General features: G+C 47.8%; 1 protein-coding gene across 4 annotated transcripts in view; it reads right to left on the minus strand.

The window, feature by feature from the left end:
- Positions 1 to 16,007, minus strand: part of NIPBL (NIPBL cohesin loading factor) — a 1,214,062-nt gene that overhangs the window by 991,144 nt on the left and 206,911 nt on the right. The gene's annotated exons all lie outside the window — the stretch shown is intronic.

Raw genomic sequence — 16,007 nt, forward strand, 5'->3', positions numbered from 1 at the left:
AGAATAACACAGAAAATTAGACTATTTAACCACTCTTTCCACAGTCTGTGGTTCAACAGAATCACAACTACTTATCTTGGGATTAAGAATAATAATGTTTAAGAAAGGATATCATTAAAACAATTAGAGGAAAATTCAAGCTTTTGCTAAAAACAAGCCATCTGTTTCAAGGATATCCCTATCTCAAAATGTTTCCACTTTTCCTTTAAAAGAAAGGCAAAAAGGCTCAGGAAGTGCTCAGAAATGGCAATTTTAAAAAATTAAAAAAGTTTAAGCATCGTTGCCAGAAGGGCATCATCCAAGAGCAATTTTTCAACAAGTACTGCACACCTCACAGTCATTCTGTATACAAACAGTTAAATGAATTGGTACCAGTACAGGATAAAATGTGCATTATGTCTAATAAACTACATTTTAAAAACTTGACATTTCTGGCTCCATGTCCTTTATTTTCAAAGCAAAACAAATTAAAAAAAAAAAAAAAAAAAAGAAAGAAAGAAAGAAAGAAGAGTAATTTTATAGGAGATAAATGCTTTAAAAGTATAAAGCAGAGTTGCTTACCTGTAACAGGTGTTATCCTAGGACAGCAGGATGTAGTCCTCACATATGGGTGACATCATCGATGGAGCCCTCTCACGGAAAAACTTCTGTCAAAGTTTCTAGAAATCTTTGACTGGCACACTGAGCATGCCCAACATGCCATGATCCCTGCAGCCACAGGGGTCTCCCTTCAGTCTTATTTGTAGCAATAAAAGTGCGAGCGATGTGGCGGGTGGGTTTCGTGAGGACTACATCTTGCTGTTCTAGGATAACACCTGTTACAGGTAAGTAACTCTGCTTTATCCCAGGACAAGCAGGATGGTAGTCCTCACATATAGGTGATTAGCAAGCTACAGGCTGACTCATCTGGTCAATGCTCCGAAACTCGTGCAACAGGCACAACAACTGAGGTGCCATTGACTAAGATGAGGCAGCCTGAATCACAGCAGTCTGTTGTGGAAGGAGTTGGGTATTCTACTGGAAATAGGGTTTTCAAGACAGATTGTCCAAAGGCAGAGTCTTGTTTTGCTTCCTTATCTAAGCAGTAATGAGCTGCAAAGGTATGCAGAGAACTCCAAGTTGAAGCTTTGCAAATGTCTGCAATAGGTACTGAACGGTAGTGTGCTATGGATGTTGACATAGCCCTAACTGAGTGCGCCTTTACTCGCCCCTGGAGAGGAAGGCCTGCTTTTTCATAGCAAAATTCAATACTGTTAGCCAGTTGGAGAGAGAGTTTGTTTTCCCACTGCATCTCCTGGCTTGTTTTTGTCAAAAGAAACAGAGTTAAGTGAATTTCCTATAGACTGCAGTGCGGTCGAGGTAAAAAAAGAGTGCACGTTTACAGTCCAAGGTGTGCAAAACTCTCTCGCCCTGGTGAGAGTGAGGCCTTGGAAAGAAAGTGGGCAAAACTATGGATTAAGGTGAAAATCCTTTACCACCTTAGGCAGAAATTTAGGGTGAGTGCGCAGGACCACTCGGTCATGCAGGAACCTTGTGTAAGGTGAGTATGTGACCAGTGCTTGTATCACTAACCCTCCTAGCAGATGTAATGGCTACTAGGAAAAGTACTTTCCATGTAAGAAATTTTACATCACAGGAAGGCAAAGGCTCAAATGGAGATCGCATGAGTTGTGTAAGTACTACATTAAGGTCCCATTCCGTAACCGGTGGTCGAATGGGAGGCTTCAGCTGAAGTAAGCCTCTCATAAACTTTGCGCTGATATTAGGGCATCCCCTATTTGTTTTGGTATGCTGCAATGGCACTCAGGTGTACACATACAGAAGTCTGGAGACCAGAATCTGAGAGGTGCCATAGATAATCTAGTAGAGATGGAGTAGAACAGGAGAAAGGGTCAATACCTTTTTGAGTGCACCACTCGGTAAATCTAGACCACTTGGAACGGTAAGATTTATATGTGGAAGGCTTTTGTGAAGCTACAAGAACCTGAGAGACTTGCGTTGAAAGATTGAGTGGTTGTAGGATCAAGGTTTCAACAACAAAGTTGTCGAGGCAAGAGTTTGTAGGTTCGGATGGCGTAACCTGCTGTGATTCTGAGTTATGAGAGTGGGCACTATGTCCAGGCGAATTGGTTCTCTAATCGAGAGATAGAGAAGTATGGGAAACCGTACTTGTTGATGCCAGTACGGGGCTATGAGGATCATTGACCCTCTGCCCTGTTGTAGCTTCATGAGAGTCTTGGCTATGAGCGGAATCGAAGGATACGCATATAGAAGCCCTGTGTTCCAGCAGCGGGCAAAGGCATCTCTGGGGAACATTTGTTGACGGCTGTGGAGGGAGCAGAACTTTTCCACTTTGTGGTTCATCTTGGACGCAAAGAGGTCGATGGTTGGGCGACCCCAGCATTGAAATATTTTGCTTGCTACACAGGGATCCAAAGACCATTCGTGGGGATGGAAACATCGACTGAGATTGTTTGCTAGGACATTCTGTATGCCTGCTAGATAAGTGGCCCTGAGACGCATGGAGTGTGCTAGGGTCCAGACCCAAATCTGCACTGCTACCTGACACATGAGATAGGAGCCGGTGCCTCCTTGTTTGTTTATGTACCACATTGCTAATGTGTTGTCTGTCTGTATCAACACAGTTTTGTGCGAGAGGCAGTCTTTGAAGGCATAAAGGGCATATCGTATCGCTCGAAGTTCTAAAAAGTGGATTTGACACTTCCTTTCGAGCAGGGTCCACGTACCTTGAGTCTGAAGGTTGTTGACATGAGCTCCCCCATCCCTAGTTTGATGCATCTGTAGTTAAAGTTACTTGAGGAGTCGGCTATTGGAACGGTAACCCGGTCCGTAAAGCCGATTGGTCTGTCCACCATTGAAGTGAGCGATGTAACTGGTTGGTGACTCTAATCAGGGTCGACAGAGGCTGAATAGCTTGAAGCCATTGAGACTTTAGTCCATTGAGTCCTTCTCATGGCTAACTTTGCCATAGGCATTACGTGGACTGTAGATGCCATGTGGCCTAATAGTGTCAGGAATTGATGGGCAGAGGTGAAGTCGCAGTTGTTCAAGGAGTTTGCAAGATTTGCTAGATTACACGGTCGCTTGGAAGAAAAGCTTTGGCGACTGTGGTGTCGAGGTCTGCTTCGATGAAGGTAAGGAGTTGAGATAGGTTCAAATGTGATTTCTGATAGCTGATTAGAAATCCCAGGGAATGCAAGAGGGATATGGTGCTCCTCAAGGCAGCGAGAGCTCCTTGCTTGGATGGATTCCTGATGAGCCAGTCGTCTAGGTAGGGAAAAACATGAATGCTGTTTTTTTCTTAAAATGTTCAGCCGCAACTGCCAGGCATTTTGTGAACACCCGAGGTGCTGAGGCCAGTGTGAATGGACGGACTCTGTATTGGAAATGTCTTATTCCCACTATGAATCGTAGATACTTTCAATGTTGTGGGGAAATGGGAATGTGAGCATAGGCTTCTTGAAGATCCAGAGAACAGAGCCAATCTCCTCGTTGCAATAGGGAAGAATGGTTCCCAGGGAAACAATGCAGAATTTTTCTTTTTGAAGAAATTTGTTGAGATTGCGTAGGTCTAGGATGGGGCGGAGACCACCTGTTTTCTTTGGAATTAGGAAATAGCGGGAGTAGAACCCTCTGCCGTGTTGAGACTGGGGAATGGTTTCGATAGCTCTTGTAGTCAGCAGGGTGGAGAGTTCTGATTGTAGTTGAGATTTATTATGCTGTGTGACCACAGAGAAATGGGTGGAGAATCTGGGGATAACGTTTGAAATTTTAGACGGTACCCTGGTTCAGGATGGCTAACACCCACTGATCCGTGGTGATGAGGCTCCATTGGTGTTTGAAGTAGTGGAGAAATCTCCTACAGTCAGGTTGGGTTGGGGGTTGTTGAAGAGGCTGCTGTTCTCTGATATCGATTTCAAAAACCAGATGCTGGTCCTGTTTGTGGGGGTGGCTGAGTTTTAACCTGTTTTGGTTGACGTGGACATCCTCTCTGAGACTGACGGAAAGGGCGTGTAGAGGAAGTAGGTGGATAGTACCTACGAGGCCGATAAAAGGGCTTTCTAGTATCATGTCTTGTTGGTTTTAGTGCTGAGGATGGTTGGTCTGATGGCAACCTGGACAGCTAGCGGAGTGTCTCATGATGATCTTTAAGTAAAGAGACGGTGGCGTGGATCTTCTCTCCGAAGAGGTTGTCTCCCGTGCATGGGAGATCCACAAGTCTTTCTTGGACTTTTAATCTGAGATCCGAGACCTTCAGCCAACCCCACCTCCGTGCACTAATTCCTGCAGCTGATAGACGGGCAGATGTTTCAAAAGAGTCATATGCGGCCCTTACTTCATGTTTTCCTGACTCAAGCCCTTTGTCAATAAGAGCGTTGAGTGACACTTGCTACTGTTAAGGGAGAGTATCTGCTATGTCCTGAACTTGTTTCCATAAGTTCTTTTGATATTGCGTCATATATAACGGATATGCCGCGATACAGGATACAAAGCATGGATCCTTGGAATACTTGCCCCCCTAAACTATCCAGAAATGTATGTTCTTTTCCTGAAGGAGCAGATGAATGTGGTTTCTGCTTCCTTGCTTTTTTCTGAGCTGATTCAACAAATGAATGATGTGGCAACTGTGGCTTTTGAAAATCTGGTGTATGTTGGACCAGGTATGTTGCGTCTGTTCTCCTACTGACGGCAGGCACAGAACAGGGATGCTCCCATAGGCGATGCTGAAGTTTTAGGAGTACTTCATGGACAGGTATTGCCATGACCTCTTTCAGTACATCTACAAACTAAAGGACTTCAAGAGTATTATGTCTGGTATCCTCCTCAGCAAGTAATTCAAAAGGAATGGTATCTGCCATTTCCTTTATGAAGTGTGGAAAAGAAAGGTCCTCTGGTGGGGACTTCCTCCTTTCCTCTGGTGGAGAAGGTTCAGATGCAAGGTCATCAGTATCAGTATCAACATCCTCCCAAGGAGTGGGTTGAGGCTGGAAATGGGACAGAAGGATTTAAGGGGTCCGGTGGAACAGGACGCTTTTTCATCGATGCAGATTTTGATGGTTGTGTTGGAATCTGCTTTGGCATCAATGGAGGCAGAAAAGGCATCAACGGGGAACCGAAAGGCATCAATGGCACAAATGGGAACCAATGATCTGTATCACCCAATGGACCAGGCTGTGAAGGCATCGATGGACCAAGGAATGTATCGAGGGCATCGATGGAATACGGGACTTTTGTAAGCCCGATGGTCCTGGTGACTGATCAGAGTCTCCGTCATCGTCTTCAGATGAGCCTGGAATGGGTATTGCTGGAATCATCGGTAGTTATTTTGGTATGGATGGCGTTGATGGCGGCATCGGAAGACCCGATGGTATCGGTGCCGGTGTTGGAAAAACACAGAGTAAAGTGTCGAGTCTTGTAAGAAGAGGAGCAAACATGGCTTGCTCTGGTGTCGGTGTCTATGGTAGCATCGGAGTCGATGGAAGTTTGAATTTTTGCCCAGCTTCAGTGACTGCTTGTTGAATCATTGAAGTCACTTCTTCTCTGGAAACTGGGACTGGGTCCACTGTCGCTGGAGAAGGTAAGACTGGCACTACTGGCACTTCCACAGCAGAGTGCGGTGGCACAGCCTCTGACACCGTCGCCGGTGGAGAGCGCCTCAGTGACTCAGGTACAGAGGGACATGATAGCTCTTGTACCCGGACCCGTTTTTTCATCGGTTCGACGTCCTTCAAAGCCGATGAGGACACCAATGCTTCCAAAGGAACGGAATCGGAACAGTGCCGATGGCGTCATTTCTCTCGATGGTCTTTGCTGAATACAGAAGAGGACGCTATGGAAAATCCAGATGGGATTGGTGATGGGCGGTCATCGGCCTTTTTCTTACCTCGATTTTCAACAGAAGAAGGAATTATCTTCAGTGACGACGCCAAAGATGATGGAGTGATCTTTTTGAAAAGTTCCTCCATTTTATCCAGTCGGGCACGCCTGCCCTTCGGTGTCACCTGGGCGCAGGTGGAACAAGCGTAGACATCATGGCCTGATCCCAAGCAGAGAACGCAGATGTCATGTGGGTCTGTAATCGACATTGTCAGGGGACAATTAGGACATCTTTTGAATCCCGTGGCCATTATAAAAACTTTTAGGCCGGGTAACGGTCGATAGCTCGCGGATACTGATAGTAAAGTATCCGGAATCAATGGAAAAACAGACTCCAAAGAGTACTCACCGAACTGGATGTCAAAGGGAGATCAGAAAGGAAAATTTTCTGACAGAAATATTATTATTATTATTATACCATGAGGAAAAAATAGTGAGAAAATCTCAGAGCTCCTTCAACATGAGGCTAAAAGCAGCGCAGAAAAAAAGAGACTGAAGGGAGACCCCTGTGGCTGCAGGGATCATGGCATGCTGGGCATGCTCAGTGTGCCAGTCAAAAATTTCTAGAAACTTTGACAGATGTTTTTCAGTGAGAGGGCTCCATCAATTATGTCACCCATATGTGAGGACTACCATCCTCCTTGTCCTGGGATAACGCTCATGACAGCTATGGAAAAATGCTATTCTGTGTGTACAGTGCTATTTTATAGTAGTACACTCTTACAGTCTGATTTACTATGGTGGGAAAAACTTAGTTAATCATGCCCTTAGTAGATAGAAATGGAGAAATTACTTACCTGATAATTTCGTTTTCCTTAGTGTAGACAGATGGATTCAGGACAAATGGGTATAGTGTGCTCCTGATATCAGTTGGAGACGGAGTCAGATTTCAATCTGACGTCAGCACCAGTACATATACCCATGCAGGAAGCTCTGCTCTTCAGTATTCTCCTTGCAAAGCAATTGTGGATATATGTATGTCTGGATAATTTGATTAACTTGAATAACCTGAGAAACGTGATCAACTTGAACTGGTTGACGTGAAATACAACTGGAGGCCGCCAGTGCCCTCAACCGAGAAACGCCAACACCTGGTAACTATGGGTGTCCTAGCTGAAGGGAAGCATGGCTTACCCATGTTTGTCTTGCTCTCGGGAATTGACACCCGAGGTTTTCGTGCATAGCGCAGCCATGGGCGAGATACTGAATCCATCTGTCTACACTAAGTAAAATGAAATTATCAGGTAAGTAATTTCTCCATTTCCTAGCATGTAGCAGATGGATTCAGGACCAATGGGATGTATAAAAACTGCTCCCGAACCGGGTGGAAGGCTGCCCATGACCCACTTAGTACTGCCCTTGTGAATTCTGTGTCCTCTCAAGCGTGAACATCCAGGTGGTAGAACCTGGCAAAGGTGTGAATGGAGGACCATGTCTCCGCCCAACAGATCTCGGGTGGGTGACAGCATCTTGGTTTCCGCCCAGGACACTGCCTGGGCTCTAGTGGAATGGGCCTTGATTTGTAGCGGTGGAGGCTTGCCTGCCTCTAAGTAGGACGCCTTGATTACTTCTTTGATCCAGCAGGCTATGGTTGCCCGCGAGGCTGCTTCTCCTTGTTTCCTCCCGCTGTGAAGGACGAATAGGTGGTCCATCTTTTGTATTGGTTCCGACCTTTCCAGGTATCGGACTAGGAGTCTGCCGATGTTAAGGTGACGAAGACAGCGAGATTCTTCCGAGCCCTTGTGCTCATCTGGAGATGGCAACGAGATGGTTTGGTTTAGATGGAAGTGAGAAACCACCTTTGGAAGGAAGGAGGGTACAGTGCATAACCAAGCTTTTCCAGGACCATGATCATCATTTTTTCCCCTCCAACCAGCAAGAACATATCTTCTTCACAAACCCCCATTTTCCATACCACTACCTACTTCGGTATCTAATCTCTTGCTGCAGGACACTTGAGACTTTCTCACTTATACGTTATAATTTTTATGCTCAATAAGACCTGTCAACTTAATTGTTTAAGTCTTTTTTTTTTTTTTTCTCCTTTATCTTTTGGTCATCAATGTTACAACGTTATTGTTAAATTTTGAACTTATGTACACTGTTCCAAGTTTCATAACCTTGTTCTATGTAATGCCTTTTGGCAATTTTCATGTTCTGTTTCAATGTAAACCGATGTGATCTTTATTTCATATAGGAACACCGGTATATAAAAATCTAAAAATAAATAAAATAAATATGGATCCTGGTGCTGAGAAAGGGTTCCCGACAGGATAGTGCTTGGTTGGATAGATGCGACGGGGCGAACATATTTCCACTAGAAATGCAATCTTCAAGGTTAGTAGTCTTAGAGACAGACCGCGGAGAGGTGTGAAGGAGGCTCCCGCTAGGAAGTCTAGTACTAGATTCAGGTTCCATAGGGGTACCGGCCACTTTAAGGGAAGACGGATCTGCTTGATCCCTCTCAGGAAGCAGGAGACATCCGGATGAGATGTTAGGCTAATACCTTCCACTTCGGTTCCGAAGCATGCCAATGCGGCCACCTGAACCTTGATGGAGTTGAGGGACAACCCCTTCTGTAAGCCGTCCTGCAGGAATTCCAGGAGCGTGGGAATTTTGGCTTTCCACAGAAGGATGTTGTGGTCTTCGCACCAGGCTTCAAATATTCTCCATATTCATATGTAGGTTAGCGATGTGGAGAACTTGTGTGCTCTAAGCAAGGAGTTAATCACCGCCCTCGAGTATCTGCTCTTCTTCAGGCGTGTTCTCTCAATGGCCAGACCATAAGAGAGAATCGAGTTGGGTCTTCGTGGAGGATCGGGCTTTGCTGGAGCAGATCTCTGTGTGGAAGTAGAGGGAGAGGGCTCCCCGTCACGAGTCTTTGCATGTCTGCGTACCATGGCCTTCTTGGCCAGTCCGGGGCCACTAGAAGTTCTAGTCCCCTGTAGTGCTCTATCTTGCAGATGATCCCGTCCAGTAATGGCCACGGGGGGAAGGCGTAAAGCAGGTCTTCCTGTGGCCAGGTCCGGACGAGGTCATCGATCCATTGGGATTGTGGTTCTCGTCTGCAACTGAAGAAGTTGGGAACTTGGTAGTTGGACCAGGTTGCCAGGAGATCCATGGCTGGGGTTCCCCAGTGGTTTACTATCAACTGGAAGGCTGTGGTTGACAGCTTCCATTCCCCTGGGTCTAGACTTTCGCTGCTGAGGTAGTCCGCAGTGATGTTGTCTTTTCCCACGATGTGGGCGGCTAAGATCCCTTGTAGGTTTGCTTCCTCCCACGCCATTAGGGAACCTATTTCCAGGGTCACCTGTTGGCTTCTGGTTCCTCCCTGGCGGTTGAGGTAGGCAACTGTTGTGGTGTTGTCCAACATGACTGACAGATTTGCCCTGGAGTCTGTGACGGAAGCACAGGCAGGCTAGTCTGACCGCCCGGGCTTCCAGTCGGTTGATGTTCCACCCAGACTCTTCCTTGTTCCATTGCCCCTGGACTGTCAGTTCCTGGCAGTGGGCTCCCCGCCCTCGCAGGCTCGCATCCGTGGTGAGCAAGACCCAGTCTGCTGAAGATAGCCTTACTCCCTTGCTTAGATCTTCTTATAGCCACCATTGGAGCTGGTTCCGCACTTCCACCAAGAGTTGGAGGCGAACGGAGTAGTTCTGGGACATCAGGTTCCATCGTGATAGTAGGGAGCGCTGTAGCAGTCGCATGCGGGCTCTTGCCCACGGGACCACTTCCAGGGTTGATGTCATGAGGCCGAAGACTTGGAGGTAGTCTCATACTTTGGGGCGGAGACCTCCTAGCAGGTTTCTCAATTGGTTCATCAATTTTCTTCTCCTTGTAGGGGGAAGAACGACCTTGTCTTGTTTGGTGTCGAACCAGACTAGGTATTCTAGAGATTGGGAGGGCTGCAGACAGCTCTTGTTTACTAGAGAGCCTCGGGAGAGTCGTCAACACAGTCTTGACTCTGGTGGGCGCCTGGTGACTTTCGTCTGGAGATTTTGCCCTGATCAGCCAATTGTGGAACTGGTAGTGGTGGTCCAGGATCGTGAAGTGTAGGAATCGCTGATGCTCGTGATGGACTGGAATGTGCAGGTAGGCTTCTGACAGGTCCAGGGATGTAAGGAATTCTCCCAGCTGTTTCGCCCTTATGACCAAGCGCAGGGTTTCCGTGCGGAAGTGTGGTACCCTCAGGTAGCGGTTGACCGACTTCGGGTCCAGGATGGGCCGGAACGTTCCTTCTTTCTTGGGGATGATAAAATAGATGGAATAGTGCCCAGCATTTTGTTGTTGCGTGAGCATCGGTGTTATGGCCTTTACGGCGAGCAATATGGCCAGTGTGGTTTCCACTGCCATCCTCTTGGAGGGTGCGTGGCAAGGAGATTTCACAAACTTGTCCGGAGGGATGTTGTAGAAGTCCAGATAGTATCCCTCTCGAATGATGGTTAGGACCCACTTGTCCGCTGTTATCTCGACCCATCTTTGGTATAATAGGGCAAGCCTGCCCCCTATGGCTTCTTCCTGTGAATGGGTCGGCTGATTCTCATTGTGGGGTGTCGCTGAGGCCTGTGCTGGAGCCGGCTCCCCTCTTGTTGTGTTTGTTCCGAAAGAACTTGCCCCTGCCTGCGGAGCGAGGTGCTTGGTATGTACTCTTGTAGGGTCTGAAGCGCTGTGATCCTCTGCCCCTAGGTAATCGGGGAGAGGAGTGTTGGCTTCTTTTGTTCTTGTCCTCTGGTAGCCGAGGTACTGGGGATTCGCCCCATTTGTCGGCTAACTTCTCCAGATCGTTTCCGAACAGGAGGGCTTCTTTAAAGGGCATCCTCGTGAGCTTTGTCTTAGAAGTCGCGTCGGCTGACCAACTTCGGAGCCAGAGTGTCCGTGTCCCCTATAGTGAGGCTTTTGGCCGGGGGGAGCACGTCACTACAAGGCCTGGAGGGCCCTGGGAGGCAAGGATCCTCTGTTGGCGGATGTGTCTGTGCCATCGGTGGCGGCTGCATGTGGACAAAAGTGTGTACACCCTTAAAGAATTTTACCCAGGAGAAGGATCCTGGTTCTAGATTAAATGCACTGCATTCCCCAGGGACCGTGTTTGGGGGAAGGTCGTGCTGGGGATAGAGAGGTCTGGGGTACTATCGGTGAATCCGAATTCCTGTACTGGCTGGGGAGGGCCTTCTTGCACTGTAGACAGAGCCATGGCCTCCTCTGCTGCACTGCTCTTATGTGGCAGGCTGGGCAGAGGGCTTGTTACTTGGTTTTCTTGGCCGGTGGTGCCCTGGTTTTGTGTGCATAGGTCGTTGAAACCCCGGTATGAGCGTTTAATGTGCACGCTGGGAGGCTTAGCTATGCGCTCCGGGTGTGCCCAATATGTGTGTATAGGCTGGGATGCACGCTCACAGAGATGCGCGTGCTGCTGTGTGCCCGGCCTTAACTTGTGCGCCCGGCACCGTTGTGCGCATAGCTGTGCGTGCGCCCGGCTAATCCCTACGCGTGCGCCTGGCTAGTCCCTGTGCGCACGGTTCAGCAAGGCGGACAGAGTGGCAAAATGGTGTCTGCGACCACGCGAGCAAGATGGCGACCACCTCAGAAGGTCTCTACGTGGGAGGACCCTCATATCCAATCGGGGTCTAGCCCAGCCCGGGCTGATCAACCCGATGGTACAGATGCTGGCAGGAGATCTGTGCGGCTATCCGAGCCTCAGAGACCGGAGACTTAGAAAAATGTTTTCTACCTTACCTTGTCTCTGCGTTTCCTGGTTTCGTTCCGGGCGGTCTCCGGCCGCGGGGGGAGAGGGAAGTACCTTCTCCGCTGCGCTCAATATTGCACCCACTGCCTCGGGCTAAGTCCACGCCGGGAACCGGCTACCAGACCGAGGCCTACCTCTGAAGGATCTCGGAAATCACCTCAGGAAATCTCAACTGGGGGAGGGACCCTTAGGTATCACTGCAGGAGAGCGGGGCTCAGCTGGAGGTAAGATTTCTTCTTTGTTTGGAAGTTTCTTTCTTCTTTGGTTTGAATACTCTTAACGCTGAGCAAGCGTGTATAGAGTCCCGAACTGCTATGGAGACGGAAAATACTGAAGAGCAGAGCTTCCTGCCCGGGTATATGTACTGGTGCTGACGTCAGATTGAAATCTGACTCCATCTCCAACTGCTATCAGGAGCACACTATACCCACTGGTCCTGAATCCATCTGCTACACGCTAGGAAACAATTTATACTCCTGGGGGAATTTTACACAAAAAAAATATTGCGTACAATATTTTAATATTCTGCAGACTTATTTGTTCATATAACACAAAATAATCAGTCTTTGAGAAATAGTTAATTTATAATGCAATACAGAGAAATGTATTACTTCAAGATGCAGGATTTTTCATTTTTTTGTAATGATTTTTCCCATCATAAGGTCTCGCCCCTGCAGCTTGTTCTCTCTCCCTTGGGTTCAATGACTGCACCCATCTCTCTACCCTTTATTATAGCTTGAATCCCTTCCCCATCGTTAATCACCAACATTGCCTACTACCTCCCCCATCCCTCAGGGATGATCCCTCTTTCACCCCTGTCCCCCCACCAGATTTCTCTCTGCCCCTCCAGGCTCAAACCACCTCCCCCCCCCCTCATATACTCCCTCCCCGAGAAGCCCCAAGGTCGACCCTCTCCCCAGCTGTCTCTGCTCCCTCTCCCCCACAGCATGACCTCCTAGCTTGATTGCCCCTCCCCCCCCCAACACACACACCTTTAGCAAGAACTCCAGTTTATCTCTTCTCCCTCCTCACTGGGCTTGACTCCTGAGAGTAAAGAGATCCCCCTCCTGCAGTTCTCTTCCTTTTTTCCAGTAAGACCCCCCCCCCCCCCCCAGCTTTCTGTCTGCCACCCTCTCTTTAGAAAGACCCCCCAGCTCTCTCATTCCTTTCCCCAAGCTCACTGTCTACTTCGTTCGTTCAGGCTCCACTGGATCCCCCCCACTGCTCTTTCCATTATATTTGGGCCTTGAAAGCCAAGGCTGATACAAACTCATCTCCCAACTTTCTTCCAGTCTGCATAGGCCAGCCTGCCACTGCTCCTTTCTCATTTCCAGTTGGCACCAATGTTATTCCTTCCTCCCTTTCGGCCCATGAAGACTCATCTACCTAATTCTCAGGCCGATACAGTAAAGTGCGGCCGCGGTTACCCTGCTTCTAACCCGCTTTCTACTCACAATTTGGCCGCGTTAGTCCAACCCACGATTCACTATCCCTTTTAACCCATCCTTACCGCTTCTTTAAATCAACGGGAAACCCTTTCCGCCCAAGGCATGCATATGAGATGTAAACGATCGGATTAGCTATTCCCTCCCATACAGTAATGTGTGCCCCGATTATCGCTTTTTTAGCCTGCAATTTTGCCGCATGTTTAACCTGCTAACTTACCGCCTACCCTTACCCCTGCATTAGTGTGGAGCGTCAGGTCAGAGAGACGAAATTTCACGGGCAAACGACCCCCTCACCCCCCCGGGACAAGAGCCAGGATCGGGCAAACTTTCCCCCAGCCCCCGCTCACCTGCCCTGGTCGCGTCCATGGTGCCGGTCTCCCGTGAGGGCGCGCTGACAGCTCCGGAGCAGGAAGGAAGGACCTGTTTCCAAGCATAACCTAAACTCTTGCCTGCCAAACCTAAAATCCAACGCGCCGGGAAAGCCAGATCACGACTAATCCCATCCTCCAGCCCCCGCTCATCTGCCCTAGCCGCGTCCATGGGTGCCGGTCTCCAGGGCAGCCCCAGTCCTCTCTCCCATCCTCCCGGGGGCAGCCGGCGGCGAGAGCGAGAGCAGCCCGGGGCGGATCGCGAGGCGGCTTCCAGCAGCCCCCGCCGGCGAGGGTGCATGAACGCACGCCGTGACCTGAGCGCCCGGCTGGACGTCAGAGATCACGGCGTGCGCCCATTCACCATCGCCGGCGAGGGCTGCTGGAAGCCGCCTCGTGATCCGCCCCGGGCTGCTCTCGCTCTCACCGCCGGCTGCCCCCGGGAGGATGGGAGAGAGGACTGGGGCTGCCCTGGAGACCGGCACCCATGGACGCGGCCAGGGCAGGTGAGCGGGGGCTGGAGGATGGGATTAGTCTCGATCTGGCTTTCCCGGTGCGTTGGATTTTAGGTTGTTAGGTTTTCTTTTGCTTAAAGTTGGGATCCACCTCTCATTTCAAATGACATTTGAAATGACAGGTACCAGCGCAACCAGGATACTGTATAGGCGCTGTATAGCGCCTATACAGTAAAATGGATTGCGCTTCATGAACGCGCGTTGGATGCGGCTTGTATTTGCATGCCATTTAAATACAGTATCGAGCGGTATGTGATCCAGACTGTGCGTGCGGCAAACGAGGGTGCGCCCGGCACTAACGCACCTCTTTCTACCGCACCTTACTGTATCGGCCTGTCTGTGAGACAAACTCATCAAAATTCTGCACAGGAAAGGAATTCTATGCAAATTCTGTGCAGCTGTGCAACAAAGATTTCCTGCAGGAGTAAATTTACCTTTATTTTAGCACATCAGGATGTAGCTGTTTCCCCAGCAGCCTACTAGTTTCTTGCTACCTCTAGTAGCAAGGCATATACCCTCAACACAGCCCATGCCTGAAAGGTACATCAAGTAGCATCAGTGTCACTGGAGAGGGACAAGATTGTCCCATATCAAGAGAAGTGCAATTTCTTTTGAAGTTCTTTTCTTTTAGCTTTCTTTGTTTGCCAACATAATATAGCATTTTTCACCCATGTGCAAGAACAGCGCAAAAAAGTACTGTTTTAAAATGAGTTTTAGGGCCACATTGAAAGCCCTCTCTCTCTATTTTCTTAGCTTAACATTTTACTGACAATTTTTTTAAATTTTTAAAATTTACACTACAAAATCACACTTGTCAGCATAATAATCAGTAATGTAACTATTAAAACTAGCATACGGAAAGGATGACTTGACAATACAGATTATTAAACTATTGGCTGATAAGACAACAGATACATGAACTTTGTATTTCATGCTAGAAACAACTGGGTTGCTTTCTTTGGGGGAGGGGGGAAGAGTATTTCAAATTGTAATAAAGTGAAGTTGCTTACCTGTAATATGCATTCTCTACTGACAGCAAAACAAACAACTATACAAAATAGGTGACATCATCCAGCAGTACCAAGTCAGTTTGTTTTTCTCTCAAAGTTCAGAAAGTTCTGCTTCCCTATCTTCCCACACTAGCAACTCCGCACAATGAGTCTCATCAGTTTTTCTCCAATCTTAGTACACTTCCGGGAAGGTAAGAGGGATTGTGTGGCTATTTGTTTTGCTATCCACAGAGAACACCCTTTTGAGGGTAAGCAACTTTTCTTTTTCCATGGACAAGCACAACAAAAGTCACACAAGATGGGACTACCCAGCATAGGTTGCTTTTAAACAATTGTGAATTTCAATGGTCTTTTTTGGCAACCCATCTTCTGCTTTATGGGAAGTTTGTTTAGATTATTTAAACTGTTCTTAAGTACTACTTGACCAAATGAACTGTCCTTGCGTGATGCCTTGTCCAGACAGTAGTACTTCGCAATGTGGCAGCCTTACAGATATCTTGAACTGAAGCAGAGTTGTGATCTGCAATTACTGCAGTCATTGCTCAAACTGGATACACTTATTTTGCTAGTAACTTGCAAACCCATGGATATAAAACAATGAGAGATACACTGTGTTAGCCATTTAGAAAAGTTTTGTTTCTGGACAGCTGACCCTTTGTTAGTTGTTTCATATAATATGAAAAACAGGGTTGATTAGTGTTTGCATTCTGTTCAAGTAAAACGAGGCTTTTCTGCCGTTTAGTGCATGTAGTGCCTGTTTAGCGCCATTGACATATGGCTTAGGAAAGACAGCTGGAAGTATAATTTCTTGATTTAGGTGGAATTGTGATACTACATTTGGAAGAAACTTTGAGTGATTTCTGAGAGGTACTCTGTCTTTGAATAGTTGTGTATAGGTTACTCTAACGCTGCAGTTCACTTATTCTTCCGGCTGATGTGACTGCTATTAGAAACAAGATCTTCCATGCTAGGGATTTCATGTCCACAGTAGCCATGGGCTTGAATGGAGGTCTCAAAGGTTGTGCAAT

Source organism: Rhinatrema bivittatum, chromosome 1 (assembly GCF_901001135.1).
Source record: "Rhinatrema bivittatum chromosome 1, aRhiBiv1.1, whole genome shotgun sequence".
NCBI classification, from domain to species: Eukaryota; Metazoa; Chordata; class Amphibia; order Gymnophiona; family Rhinatrematidae; genus Rhinatrema; species Rhinatrema bivittatum.